This window comes from Macaca nemestrina, chromosome 2 (assembly GCF_043159975.1).
Source record: "Macaca nemestrina isolate mMacNem1 chromosome 2, mMacNem.hap1, whole genome shotgun sequence".
Classification (NCBI taxonomy): Eukaryota; Metazoa; Chordata; class Mammalia; order Primates; family Cercopithecidae; genus Macaca; species Macaca nemestrina.
In genome coordinates, this window is record NC_092126.1 from 108,666,426 (window position 1) to 108,680,870 (window position 14,445).

The 14,445-nt window shown below is 39.7% G+C and overlaps 1 long non-coding RNA gene across 1 annotated transcript in view; it reads left to right on the forward strand.

The window, feature by feature from the left end:
* The window catches only part of LOC105480332 (uncharacterized), a 36,661-nt gene extending 22,555 nt beyond the window's left edge, over positions 1-14,106 (forward strand). Inside the window, exons 2-3 of the long non-coding RNA XR_011619399.1 lie at positions 11,577-11,969; positions 14,043-14,106. This is a non-coding gene — a long non-coding RNA (uncharacterized lncRNA). The remainder of the gene's footprint in view (positions 1-11,576; positions 11,970-14,042) is intronic.
* Positions 14,107-14,445: the final 339 nt, after the last annotated feature.

A 14,445-nucleotide genomic window follows, 5' to 3' on the forward strand; every position in this document is an offset into this window, starting at 1 on the left:
TATATGAGGGGTAGTAGGAACAGCAGAAGGACAGATTGCAGAGGTAGAGAGAGATCTGGCAGGACTCACGTCAGACTTACCTATCTATCTGCTAAGGCAGCAGGATGTGTATGAAATCAATTACGGGTCTGAAGACAAAAAAGAAAAAGAGAGAATTTCCATAGATCCATGATTATAGTTAACCTATGTAAATATGATCAACTTAATTCTAGTGCACAAAGTCTTTACTTGATCTTAGCCAAAAGGCTGAGAAGCAATGTGCAGAGTCTTTAAAAAAATAAACAGGGAAAGAGAGGGAAGTTTCTCATGTGTACTATGCCTCTCTGTCAACTTCCCTTTCTGTTCTCTCAATCCCTCTTCCCCTTTACCCCTGTAAGTCTTTCTTTCAAAGTCCCCAGTCTACAGCCCCACAATTCCAGGAGCCTCAAGCAGCTCCACTCCTGTCATTGAGCTCAGAATTTCTATATGGTAGGAATCAGAAGGCAGCAGTCTTTATGGCAGGTGAGGGAACAGGAGTGAGGGCTACATGCTTGTTTCACAAGTATGGGGGTGGGAGCTTTTTTTTTGGTGTGGCCTAGACTGGTGTTGATTACCCCCAGACATTGCCCCTGTCCCTTGGTGCTGCCACCGACGCATGCCAAAGGGGAAAAGGGCTTTGCTTCTCTCAGTCTCTTGTATTTTGTAAATGTGGGCACCTTGGGATTTGCCTAGAAATTAATTGATGTCCTCTGGCCTCCTTAGTAAGGATGATGGTGGATACTCTGATTCCATTCTAATCTCCCGACCCATGAGAGCTGCAGAGGATTTTCTTACAAGTTGTCCATGAAGCAAGCAATCTTACTGAGGCAAGCGTTGACCTCATTCCCCACAGAGGCAAGTCCAGTCTCAATATGAGGACAGTCTCTTCCTGCCATGAGCATGACTGTCATATCCTTGGTATAATTGTGCCAAGGAACATGAGACTTTCTCTGCCCCTACAAGAGTTGCCAAAGTGACTGCAAATGGCCTCTGTGTCAGCCACCTGCATGGGTGGTACCAGCATGGATTAGCATCTTATTGATTCCAGTTCATTCTGATACAGTAGCCAATGCAGAGGAGATGCACAATATATACACCTACCCCTTTCAACACTCTTCTTACTTATGATAATGTTGCACTGGTCCCATCAAATAACTATTTTCCTCATCATCTTTTTCTCTCATCATTTTCTGCCTTCCCTCTTCTTTTGCTTCTGACATCACCTTTGTTGTTTGACCTCTTCTTTGTAGTCTTTGTGTAGCCCTTGTAATTATGAAATGTATGAGCTTTTTGGTGATAAATTCTTGAGAAAGTCTTACTGGAGAAGAACAAGAAATTTAAAGTCTCCCCTCCTCATCTCACCAAGGAGCCGGGGTGCTGTTTACATCAGTAGAGTTGCAATCAGAAAGTACTAAACAGACCATATTAATGCTCCAAACAGCTTCTGTGTGGGTGGGCAAGGCAATTAAAAGCTAGACATGCTCAAGTCTTCAATCCGATGTCTAGGTGATAAAAATGCTGTCAACACATCTAAGGATGATTATGCAAGCTTTTGTTGAAACAACACAGTTCTTATGTCCACAAAGGAAACTTTCATCTTTTCATCAAGTCTAGTGTCAAACAGGAGAGGACTACTAATGGAAGCAGGCAGGGGAATAGGGAGAAAGCAAAGACAGCAGGTGGCTTTGTGTTTAAAGGACAGCCAAGGAGATGCCCACTTAAACTGAGATTATGCTATAGAACTTTAAAAAACCAATATCTAAATTTCTAGGTGGAAAGAAACTTGCTTCAGGATGTTCCAAAGGCTTCCTTCAAATGTCTGAAGGATCCTTCAACGCTATCAGCCTGCAGCTTGGAATCACTCATTGTCATTGCCATTAAATTTTTGTTGAGCCTCTTTATATGTACAGGAATGCTGTTATGAGCTTCATGTATACCACCTCACTCTTCACAATAGTGGGCACTATAACGTCCAGCTTGTAGATGTCAAGATTGGGTCTTCCAAAAGTTATGAAGCATGACTAAAGTTATACAGTTTCCAGAGGCAGGATTCAAATCCAGGACTAAGGACCAACTTCCAAGTCCTTTGAGTTCCTACTCTATACATTTGGTGTCTAGTCTCTAAAAAGGCACTTTGGAGAACCCACCACAGCCCCTGCAGAATGGGGTTCAGGTGCAGACACCAACATCCTTTCTCAGAGGACTGGCTCCCATTCCTCCTGAAGCAGTCAGGCTCAAGAGGCTGGATTTATGAGGAGTGACAGTAGGAATTCTCCCACCCATAAGTGTCACTCTTGCCATCAGGCTATGAAGCAGACTTGCTAGTCCCTAGAGCCTTAAAAAGCATTTTGTAAAATCAACAACTTCAGCTTCTGCCTCTGTCATTTCAGTCAGGATTAAGACTGGTCCAAGGAGATAACAGAAAACAAACCCCATTCTGTGTGCTTTCTTGAACTCATCTCTCTACTCCTTACCTCACTTCTCCTCACCCCCAAGTACCAGTACCTCCTCCCTCCTCAATTAGCCATCAGAGAAGAGTTTCACACATATCAGCTCATTCAAATGGATGCCTTCAGCACCTTAAAATGTAACTTTGTCCTTAGCTAGGATGTCCCTGACACACAGGCACATAGACACACAGAATCCCCCTGCCTCCAACACACACACAAAGGCAAAAATACATATTTGCGTCTGTGTTTTGCAAAAATGATATCATGTCCATATGTACAGTTGTATATTCCTTTTCACTAAACATTGCATTGTGAACATTTTCCCATATTACTAAATACTCCTTAAACACATGGGTTTTTTTTAACAGTGTGACTTTTTAATAGATGAATTAGCATAATTTATTTAACTATTTCTTTATGGCTGCACACTTAGTCCTTTCTAATCTTTTGCTCTTATTACAGTGGATGTCCTCTGGTTACTTTATGTAGGATCAGATTCTCAGCAGAAACTTCTGCATGTAAGGATATAACCATTTTAGAGTGTTTTGATAAATACTGCCAAATTCCTTTCCAGAACAGTTGCACAAATTTGTATTTTAAGAGTCCAGCTAACTACATCATTACTGGCATTGACATTGACTTTGAAAGTATCTTTTTCCATTTTGTAGGAAAAAGTGGTATCTTGGTGGTGTTTTAATTTGTATTTCCTAATTTTTGAGATTGGATATATTTTCATAATGTTTATTATCATTTGCACATATTCTTTTGTGTCTTGCTTATTCATGACTTTAATTTTTTTTTATTTTACTTTTGCACTGTTAGTGTTTTCTTACTGATTTTTTAAAAGTCCCCTATATTTTAAATACATTAAACACATTATGTCTTTATATATAATGTTTGTTCAAATAACTTTATCCCACCTTGTCCCTTACTTTTTAATTCTGTTTTAATTTTGACATGTAAAAGTAAAAAATATTTACATAGCCAAACATACACTGCAGTTAGTGACTGTATTAAGGTTCTCTAGAGGGGCAGAACTAATAATATATATATATGAGATCTATCTATAGGATATACATATATGTGGGAGTTTATATATGTATATATGGAGTTTATTAAGTATTAACTTACACTATCACAAGGTCCCACAATAGGCTCTTTGGAAGCTTGAGGAGCAAGGAGAGCCAGTCCGAGTCTCAAAACTGAAGAACTTGGAGTCCGATGTTCAAGGGCAGGAAGCATCCAGCACAGGAGAAAGATGTAGGCTGGGAGGCTAGGCCAGTCTCACCTTTCATGTTTTTCTGCCTACTTTATATTAACTGGCAGCTGATTAGATTGTGCTCACCAGATTAACAGTGGGTCTGCCTTTCCCAGCCCACTGACTCAAATGTTAATCTTCTTTGACGACACCCTAACAGACAGACCCAGGATTAACAGCTTGTATCCTTCAATCCAGTCAAGCTGACAGTATTAACCATCACAGTGACCATCAACAGATATTATTTTCCACATCTCTATGCTGTGGAAAGCCTATATAGAGTAAATGGTGGCAACTGAGTATTTCCCACTTCCTCACCCCTAACTCCTGCTATGTAGGGTGGATATGAGTGGGGAAGCTGGTGAACGCCACATTCCCCCGTTCACCACATAGCTATGTTGCAGGACAGCTACTTTAGTGGGCCCAGCAGCCAACTGGCAACTCTCACACACCCCAGCTTGCTAGGACAGAGACCTATTCTGAATAGTTTAGGTAGCCAGTGGACATTAACAGATCCCAACCGCCCTGGCTCTGGGCTGCAGAAGATCCATACTGAGTGGTGGCAGCAGCTGAGTGCCAGCATCAGTTCCTGCCCCCACCACCAATTCCTGCACCATAGAGAAGACCTGAGTAAGACACCTGGTGAAGAATAAGTTCTCCAACTCTCATCCCACCCTCAGCTCTGTAGAGCAGAGGTTCTTTCCAGTGGAAGACTGAGGCAAGTCTCAAAGACTGGCAACATTCTGTCCTACTAAGGGATTTGACTTCAACTGGATCAGACTGCAGAATGATTTACATCCTAGAGCATCCTTAAAAGCAACAGAGCAATCAAGACAGCAATTTGTAGAGGTGAATGACTGGGTGTGATCTCAACAGATACAGATTAATGGAGTGGTCAGAGAAACAGACAATCAAAGAGAGTCCAGCTAAGATCAGAGTCATTTCTGGTGATCAAGAAGATGAAGTGCATTCCCAAGGCTATGCCCTTTAAAGAGCAATATGAGAGCCTGCACGCTGTGGGGGAAGTAGACTTCACTGAACCCGTGCAGCCAAGTCACTAAGCAAATAAATAAGCAAATAACAACAAGCCCTGAGGGAGAGAGGGAAATCAGTATCCAGAGTTGTCATCTTTCCTAGAAGGAACAGTTCTAAATGAATAATTATTACACATTCAAAGAAGCAAGAAAATGTGACTTATACACAAGGGGTTAAAATCAGGCACTCGAAATGCCTTTGAGGGGGCCCAGATGTTAGACTTAGCAGCCAAATACTTTAAAGCAGCTATTAAGAAAATATTCAAAGATCTAAAGGAAACCATGTTTAAAGAATGAAAGGAAGTTATAATAACAATGTCTCCTCAAATACAGACTAACAGTGATAAGATAGAAATGATTTTTTTTTTTTTTTGAGACAAGAGTTTCTCTCTTGTTGCCCAGTCTGAAGTGCAATGGCACGATCTCGACTCACAGCAACCTCCGCCTCCCGAGTTCAAGCCATATTCCTGCCTCAGTCTCCAGAGTAGCTGGGATTACAGGGATGCACCAACACGCCCAGCTAATTTTGTATTTTTAGTAGAGACAGGGTTTCTCCATGTTGGTCAGGCTGGTCTCAAACTCCAGACCTCAGGTGATCCACCTGCCTCGGCCTCCCAAAGTGCTGGAATTACAGGTGTGAGCCACGGCACCCAGACTAGAAATGATTTTTTAAAGGAACCAAATAAAAACTTTAGATTGAAAGTGCAATAACCTAAGTGAAAAATTCACTAGCAGGAATCAACAATAGAGTTGAGCTGGCAGAAGAATGAATCAGTGAACTTGAATATAGATTGATAGAGATTATACAATATAAAAATGAGAGAGAATAAGAATAAAGAAAAATGAACAGAGCCTCAGGAAAATGTGAGACACTATTAAGTACACCAACATATGTGTAATGGAAATACTACATGGAGAGGAAAAAAGGAAGAAAACTTATTTGAAGAAACAATGGCTGAAACCTTCCCAAATTTGATGAAAAACATCCAAGAAACTCAGCAAACTCCAAGTGGAGTATATGCAAGGAAATCCACATCATAGTCAAATGTTGAAAAAGACAAAGAGAAAATCTTGAATGCTGCAAGAGAAAATAACTCATGTGCATAAGATAACTCCCATAAGATTATTATCTGCGTTCTAGTCAGAAACAAGTGGCTAAAGGCAGTAGAATGACATGCTCATAATGCTAAAACAAAACAAAACTGCTAACCAAGAATTGCATACCCAGCAAAACTATCTTTACAAAAATGAAGGAGAAAAAAAGGTAAAATAAAAATATTCCCAGATAAACAAAAACTGAGAGAATTTGTTGTTGCTAGCAGACCTACCTTACAAAAATATTACAGGTAGTTCTTCAGGCTGAAAGCAAGTGATGCCAGGTCATAAATAAAATTTACACGCACAGAAAAGAGTGCTGGTAAAGGTAATTATGTGAGTAATTTCATATTTCATTTAAAAGAGAGTATACTTTCATTTTCCCCTTATTTTTATATTCTATAAAACAAAATATTTACATAATTGCATTGTTGGGTCTATTACATACAGAAATAGAATACATTTGACAATAACAGCACAAAGGAAGCAGGTGGAGGATGAAGCTATGTTAGAATAAGGAAATGATACTAGATGGTAACTCAAATACACAGGAAGAAATTAGGAGAATCAGAAATAGTAAATATTAATATAACAAACTCTACAAAGATATATTTGTTGTCCTCTCAGCTCGTTTAAAAGACAGAAAACTGGCTGGGCACAGTGGATAACACATGTAATCCCAGCACTTTGGGAGTCTGAGGCAGGCAGATCATGAGGTCAGGAGATCAAGACCATCCTGGCTAACACGGTGAAACCCTGTCTCTAGTAAAAATACAAAAAAAATTAGCCAGGCATGGTGGCACGTACCTGTGGTCCCAGGTACTTGGGAAGCTGAGGCAGGATAATCGCTTGAATCCAGGAGGTGGAGGTTGCAGTGAGCCAAGATTGCGCCACTGCACTCCAGCCTGGGTGACAGAGTGAGATTCTGTCTCAAAAAAAAAAAAAAAAAAAAGAAAGACATAAAACTATATATTTATGTCTTCCTAATGGGTTGGCCCTTTTATCATTATAAAATGTTCCTGTTTAACTCTAGTAACATTTTTGCTTTAAAGTCTATTTTGTCTCATATTTCTATAGATATTTCAGCTCTCTTGTGGCTGCTCAATGATTTTATATATATATATGAAATATATAATATATATTATATATATAGTAATACTTACAAGGTATTGTAGAGTAACATACATGTATAGACATATTTGTATAACTATAGTAATATATAAAAGGGTACACAGGAAGTAGAGCTATGTAGGAATAGAGTTTATACATATCATTCAAATTAAGTTTATAAATATGAAGTAGATTCTAAAAAGTTGAGGTATATATTATAAGCCATACAGCAACTAATAAGGAAATAACTTGTTAAAAATCGTTAAAGGAATTCAAATGTTACACTAGAAATGATCCACTTAACGCAAAAGAAGGCACTAAAAGAGGAACAAAGGAACAAAAATAGCATGCAACATATGGGAAAAAAAGGACAAAATTGCAGAAATAAATATAACATATTAATAGTAACAATAAATGCAAATAGATCAAGCATTACAATCAAAAGTCAGAGATTGTCAGATTGCATTTTTTAAATCCACCTGTATGTTCTCTACAGGAAACACACCTTAGATTCAAAGATATAAGTTCAGTCATGCATCACCTAATGACAGGGATACATTCTAAGAAATGCATCATTAGACTATTTTGTTGTTGTACAAACCTCATAAAGCATACTCACACAAATCTAGATGATATAGCCTACTACATACGTAGGTATACAGCACAGCCTAGTACTCCTAGGCTAAACCTGTTCAGCATGTTAACTATATGGAAAACTGTAGGCAACTGTAATACAATGGTAAGTATTTGTATATCTAAACATAGAAAAGGCATAGTAAAAATATTGTGTTATAATCTTATGGGACCACCATCATATATGCAGTCCATTGTTGACCAGAACATTATCATACAGTTCATGACTATAGATTGAAAGTAAAAGAATGGAAAGAGATATGCCATGCAAACAGCAGCCACAAGAGAGCTGAAATATCTATAGAAATATCAGACAAAATAGACTTTAAAACAAAAATGTTACTAGAGTTAAATAGGAATATTTTATAATGACAAAAGGGCCAGCCCATTAGGAAGACATAACAATTATGAACATATATGCACCTAAGTTCAACAATTATGAACATATATCCTAAAATACTTGAGGCAAAAACTAACAAAGTTGTTAAAGCATGAGCTGCTCATGAGAAAAAAAGAAAAAAGAAAAAAAAAACAAAAACAAAAACAAAACAACAGCATTGAAAGGAGAAATAAAATATTCAATAATATTTGAAAACCTCAATACCCCACTTGCAATAATGGATAGAACAACTAGGCAGAAGATCAACAAGGATATATAGGACTTGAACAACACTATAAACAACTAGATCTAATAGACATGTATAGAACAATCCATCCAGAATATATATTGTTCTCAAGTACACATGGAGCATTCCCCAGGATAGATCATGTGCTAACCTATAAAACAAATCTCAATAAATGCAAAAAATAAAATAATACAGAGTATATTCTCCAATTACAATGGAATCAATTTAGAGGATCAATAACAGGAGGACATTTGGAAAATCTACAAATTTATTTCTAACTAAAAAGAGACCAAAGAAGAAATCACAAGGGAAATTAGAAAATATCTTTTGTATTAGAAAATACAAAAACAGGTGGGCGTGGTGGTTCACACACCTGTAATCCCAGCACTTTGGGAAGTCAAGATGGGCAGATAGCTTGAGGCCAGGAGTTTGAGACCAGCATGGCCAACATGGTGAAACCCTGTTTCTACTAAAAATACAAAAATTAGCCAGGCGTGATGGCACACACCTGCAGTCCTAGTTACTCAGGAGACTGAGGCATGAGAATCACTTGAACCCGGGAGGCAGAGGTTGTAGTGAGCTGAGATCGCGCCGCTGCACTCCAGCCTTGGTGACAGAATGAGACTCTGCTCCCCCTTCCTCCCCCACCAAAAAAAAAAAAGAAAGAAAATACAAAAATATAAAACACTAAAACTTACGGAATACAGGTAAGGTACTGCTTAGAGGGAAATTTACCGTTACAAATGCCTATATTTTAAAAAAATATCTCAAATCAATAGCTTAATTTTCCATGTTAGGAAATGAGAAAAAGAAGAGCAAACAAAACTCAAAGCAAGCAAAAACAAGAAAATAAAAATTAGAGTAAAAATAAATAAAATGGAGAATAGAAAAACAAAACTTATGTTTTAGAAATAATTAAATATTTTTAAAGAAAAAACTGTGTATTAGTACCTTTAAAAGCCACTTGTCTCCTATGTGGACAAGGGCCTCCACATTTTTGTTTGCACTGGGATCTACACATTAACCAGCCTTTGAAGCAGGAATTGGTCTAAAATGCAAGCCATACTTGGTCTTTTAACTGCTTAAAACCCTTTGCTTTTTCCTAACTCCCTATGCCTTTATGTGGCTTTTCAGTATTCCCCAAGGTTCTTGCCAATTTCATTTTCTGCTGTTCTTTACATTACACCTATACTTCAAAATCACAGGCTTCCTTGTCATTCCCTGGGCACCCCATGCTGCTTTTCATACCTCAGTGCCTTTTCACACACTGCTGTGTTGTGATGTGTCTTCCCCTCCTGCTCTGCTTTCTACCCCACCTTTGACATTTGTAACCCCACTCAGCCTTCATCTCTGCCCTGAAGCCTTGTCTGGAGTCCTAGTTAACTGACAGCTCTTTTGTGTTTATTCTGTACCATTTACACACTTCTCATTGCTTGTACATGTTTTAACTGTCTAAATGCCAACCTCTCCTTGATTGACTGAAGTTTCCTCTAAGATGGGAACCCTTTCTTACTTATTGCTATACTCCAGGGATCAGAGTAAATATTCACTGAACTGAACCATAAAGAGAATACAGCTGTTCTCCGCCTGAACCAGGGAAAGCATTAAAGAAAATGTAGGTTAGCATATTAACCAGGTATGGTGGCACACACACACATGAGCAGAGAGCTGTCCTCAGATCACAAATCTGAAACCAACCAGCCTTATGACCCTTGGCAATTTACCTAACACCCCCAAACCTCAGTTTCCTAAGCTGTAAATTGGGGGTGATAATACCAATTTCCAAAAAGATGTTGTGAGCAATAATGCAATACTATGAATAAAGCAATTGACAGAGGGCCTGGCTATTACTAATTATCATCATCAAGCTCTTTGACAAATAGCATTTGGGGAAAGGAATGAGATTCCCAGATGAGAGACAAAGTTACCATCAGAGTCTGCAGAGTTTGCATACCCACATGGTATCACAGAGGTCTCCAGTGAATGCAGTTACTCCTGGGAGCCATGAAGACAGGACAAACAGTGGCCTGGTAGCAGCAAAAGCTAATCAAGTTAATTGAGGTTCTATGACCAGGTATTTCTCTGAGTGCTTTACTTACTAACTCATCCATTTCTCACAGCAAGCCTATACCTTTGCTTATATAATTATAATTAACCTATTTTATGACAAATAAATGGAAACAGACCTAATTGTATGGTGTGTAAGCTGGAATACAGAGGGAGGTGGGTTGCTAGGGTAACACAGCTGATTCTGGTGGAGCAGGGATTTGAACCCAGAGGTGTGGCTTCAGAATTTAGGTCCTTAATGACTAAGTTACGCAAACTCTTAGTTAAAACATTGTGCAGCTTTTTTTTTTTTCTTTTTTGAGACTCTGTCTCAAAAAAGTGAGTCTGTCAGCTCACTGCAACTTCCCCCTCCCAGGTTCAAGCGAGTCTCCTGCCTCAACCTCCTGGGTAGCTGGGATTACAGGCGTGTGTGCCACTACACTCGGCTAATTTTTGTAGTTTTAGTAGAGACAGGGTTTCGCCATATTGGCCAGGCTGGTCTCAAACTCCTGACTTCAGGTGATCCACCCCCGCTTGGGCTCCCAAAGTGCTGGGATTACAGGCGTGAGTCACCGCTCCCGGCCTAAAACACTGTGCAGCTTCTACGTGCCAGAAACTGCATTCAGTTTTCCATAGATGTACTGGCTCACTCAATACCCTTTCTAACATCTTTCTAAAGTACTTGTGCCATATGGCAAAGACTGAAATGCTATGGCATTTTCCAGACCCCCTAACAGTTAATTTCCAAATGTGATTTAGGTTCAATGCATCTGATCATCTTGTGTGAGACTTTGATTTGTAACTAAGTTACTTAAATAGAGAAGCAGGGTGGAAGGCATCCATTTTCCTGGTGCAACTTAGGTAAGAGGCAGCATGGTCCCGGAGTCAGCAACTATAGTGGCAGTATCCTAATTCTGTAGTTTCCTGGTTAGGCGGAGGTGTAGCTCTTTTGGTGGTCCAGGTCTGCAGTGTAACTTTGGCAATTGTTCCTGGAAGACCAGCCAGGATTCAATTTTGGCGCATTTTCTATTCTCCTTAATAAACTCCTTAGCGAGAACAGATTCTGTTGTCTGCAACCAAAAGTCTCCATTAATACTCTACACAGGGATTCCTTTCCTATGGAACTAGCTAGTATCGGAAATTGAAGCTCAAAGAAGTTAAAAGACTTAAAGTCACTCACTGAGTTTTGTACATGGTAAAGCAGGAACTCAAACTTAGTTCTGTTCAACTCCAAAGCCTGACCATTAGCCACTATATTTTACTGTTTCTTACCGTTGACTGGTTTTTTTTTTTTTTTTTCTGCTAGGCTCTGATGTCAGCACAACCCATCATTTTGGAGAGTTCTTTCCAGCCTGAAAGTGATGCTGCTTGTTTTATTCACAATCTATTGGCAAGAACTCAACCACGAGGCCACACATGATCTCAAGGGATGCCAAAAAATGTAAATTTAAAAAATACATCACATGTAATGAAATGAAGCCTAGCTACCTGCCCAGGAAGAAGCGGGAATGGGTTCAATTATCATTCACCAGTGCCACACTGTCCAAGCTGGCTTCACAGAAGCCTCAGTTGAGTCAGGGCCAGCCCTCCTCTCCTCCCTGTTACTTAATGGTCTGTCAACAGCAGTGATGCAGAAGCAAGGGTGCTAGAATGGAGACAGGAGTCCTAGTGCTGATGGCCACTGGCTGTATGACTCTGGGTAAGTCATGTCACTGTTCTCCACCTCAGTTTCTGCCTCAGTAGAATGAGGGATTGGACTAGCTACGTCTACCATTGCTCTCACATTGAATGAGATTTTCACTACGCTAGTTCCATCAATTATACTTTTGTCTAGAACAGTTTTCAAAATGTTTAATCCTTCTTTCAAAAGACAGGTCACCTGGAACCCCAATATATTAGATAGATAAGAGGAGAGCTACTTTGGCTGGAGGCAGGAGGGGAGCAGGGATTCCACTCTCCTGTGGTGACCCCTAAAGGGTGTCTGTGGACCTTAGGACTCATGGGCATACTTGTAAAAGCAGTTGTCTCAACCACAACAGATCCCAACCAATGTGAATACTCAGGTTATCTGAACAGCACAAGTAACCCCTGGATTCATTTTTTCATTCCTTCCCCCATCAAATCCTGTTGAGTTCCTATTTTGGCTTGTATTTTATTATTTTTTAAATTCAAACACCAATTCGAAGCAGAGAGTTCCTATTTTGTGAGCAGGAAAGGGGAATGTTAGGCATGTGGTGTCAGAACTTGGTTTAAATCTTGAATCTGACACTTAATAACGAAGGTCTCAAATTCTGGACAAGTTTTTATTTCTCTCTCTCTCAGTTTTCTCATCCATGAAAAGAGGGAAAATATGTATCTCATCATACATATTATTCTGTCCCCTTCCTTGCATTATCTTTCTCCTTAGCACTATCATCTTGAATATGCCCTATAATTAACTTATTAATTTGTTTAGTGTCTGTTTCCCCGACTAGAATGTCAGCTCTATGAGGCTGGTGACTTTTGTCTGTTCTGTTCACTGATGTATCCCTAGCAGCTACTACCAGGCCTGGTACAAAATCATTGCTCAATAAATATTTGTGAAATGTTGTTGATAATCTTAAAGCATTCAGGATGGGGCCAGGTGCATTATAAGCATTTAGTAAATGTTGACAGTTATTATTTTTATTAAGTGTTATGGATGAGGATACAGTGTTGAAAAAAATCAGATAGTGCTCCTGCCTTCATGAACTTTATACTCGGAAGGGAGACAGATATAAAACAAAGAAGCAAAAATATATATTGTAAATTGTGACAAGTGTTAAAAAGAAAATTTAGGGTGTTAAGAAAGGGTACAACAGAAAGGTATCATTTGGGTTTGGGTGAGGAGTAGAGGGTAGGGCTGGCCTGAGAGGAAACCATTTACACTGCGACCTGACAGGTGACCAGGGATGGACCAGGCATGAAGGGACAGCGTTCCAGGCAGGGGGAACAGTGAGTGTGGATGTTTAATGGAGGAAGGAACATGGAACTTCTGGGATCTGAGGAAAGACCAGTGGGGCTGGTTAGTGAGGTGGACATGGACAGGAAACAGCTGGAGGGGCAGGGGGCAGAAGGTACAGCGCATCGTCATCCCTATGGGGCTGATAATATACCCAACAAGCCATGGGGCCAACAGGCAAGTGCTGTGACTTAAGCAGAGGGAGAGGGTCATGTTCACAGACCCCCTGGCTACTCAGTGAATCTCCCTGGAGGGCGAAGAGGGGGAATGGGGTTCAGAGGCAACATTTCACCACCTGTGCCATATTCCATTTGTCACCGTTCTCTTTCTGTCATTTGTTTGCCACAAATATTGAGTTACTTAGTCAAACTTTTGCCCCTTGATGTTTACTAATCAAATTCTAGTGCTTAATATTGAAACTGCAGGCTCTTCTAACTGTTGGTGAAAGAACTCTCATTCCATTAAGAAAGAAAAATGTTGCTTCCTTCCCTGCAGCTGCAGAAAAGCAGACACTATTCCATTCTAAGCGGTCTTGGAAAATGTTCTTTATGAAAAGGTGTTTTCTAAGATGCCTAGATTTTGGAGATGGTTGCTCTGCCCTATAACTATAATTTTAAGCCCTAAAAATTCTATAGTTTTAATTGATTGCCCTGGTAGATAAGATTTTAAGTGACATTCTTATCTTCTAAAAGCAGTAAGTACCTGTGAAGCTTCTTTCTTATGCCTAGAACAGTAACCCTCCTTCCTTCTTTCTTTATAAGACAAATATACCCTTTGTAATTCTTATTTCAGCAGAGTTTGGGAGCTTTGGCTTAGTTAAATTAACAGAGGAGACTTACAAGGAGCTTTTGCAAAGTCAGGTAAGAGATATGGCTTCGGTTAGGATGGGGGCGGTGCGGAGGAGAGAACTGGGAATTGGATGGAATGGGGAAAGATTTTGGAGATAGAATTGATAGGACTTGGGAAAAGACTGAACCGCACATGGGTGCTGAGTGGGCAGTTTGAGGATGACTCCCAGGCCCTTGGCATGAACAACATGGAGGGTTGTCCCTGAAAAGAAGGGGGAGGGCGGAATGTCCCCTGGAAATCTGTTTATGCCACAATAGAGATGTCAGGAGGCCCTTTATGCAAAACTTCCCTCCTTAGAGTGAAACTTAAAGACCATTGAGTGCTCCTGTGTCAGAACAGTATTGGA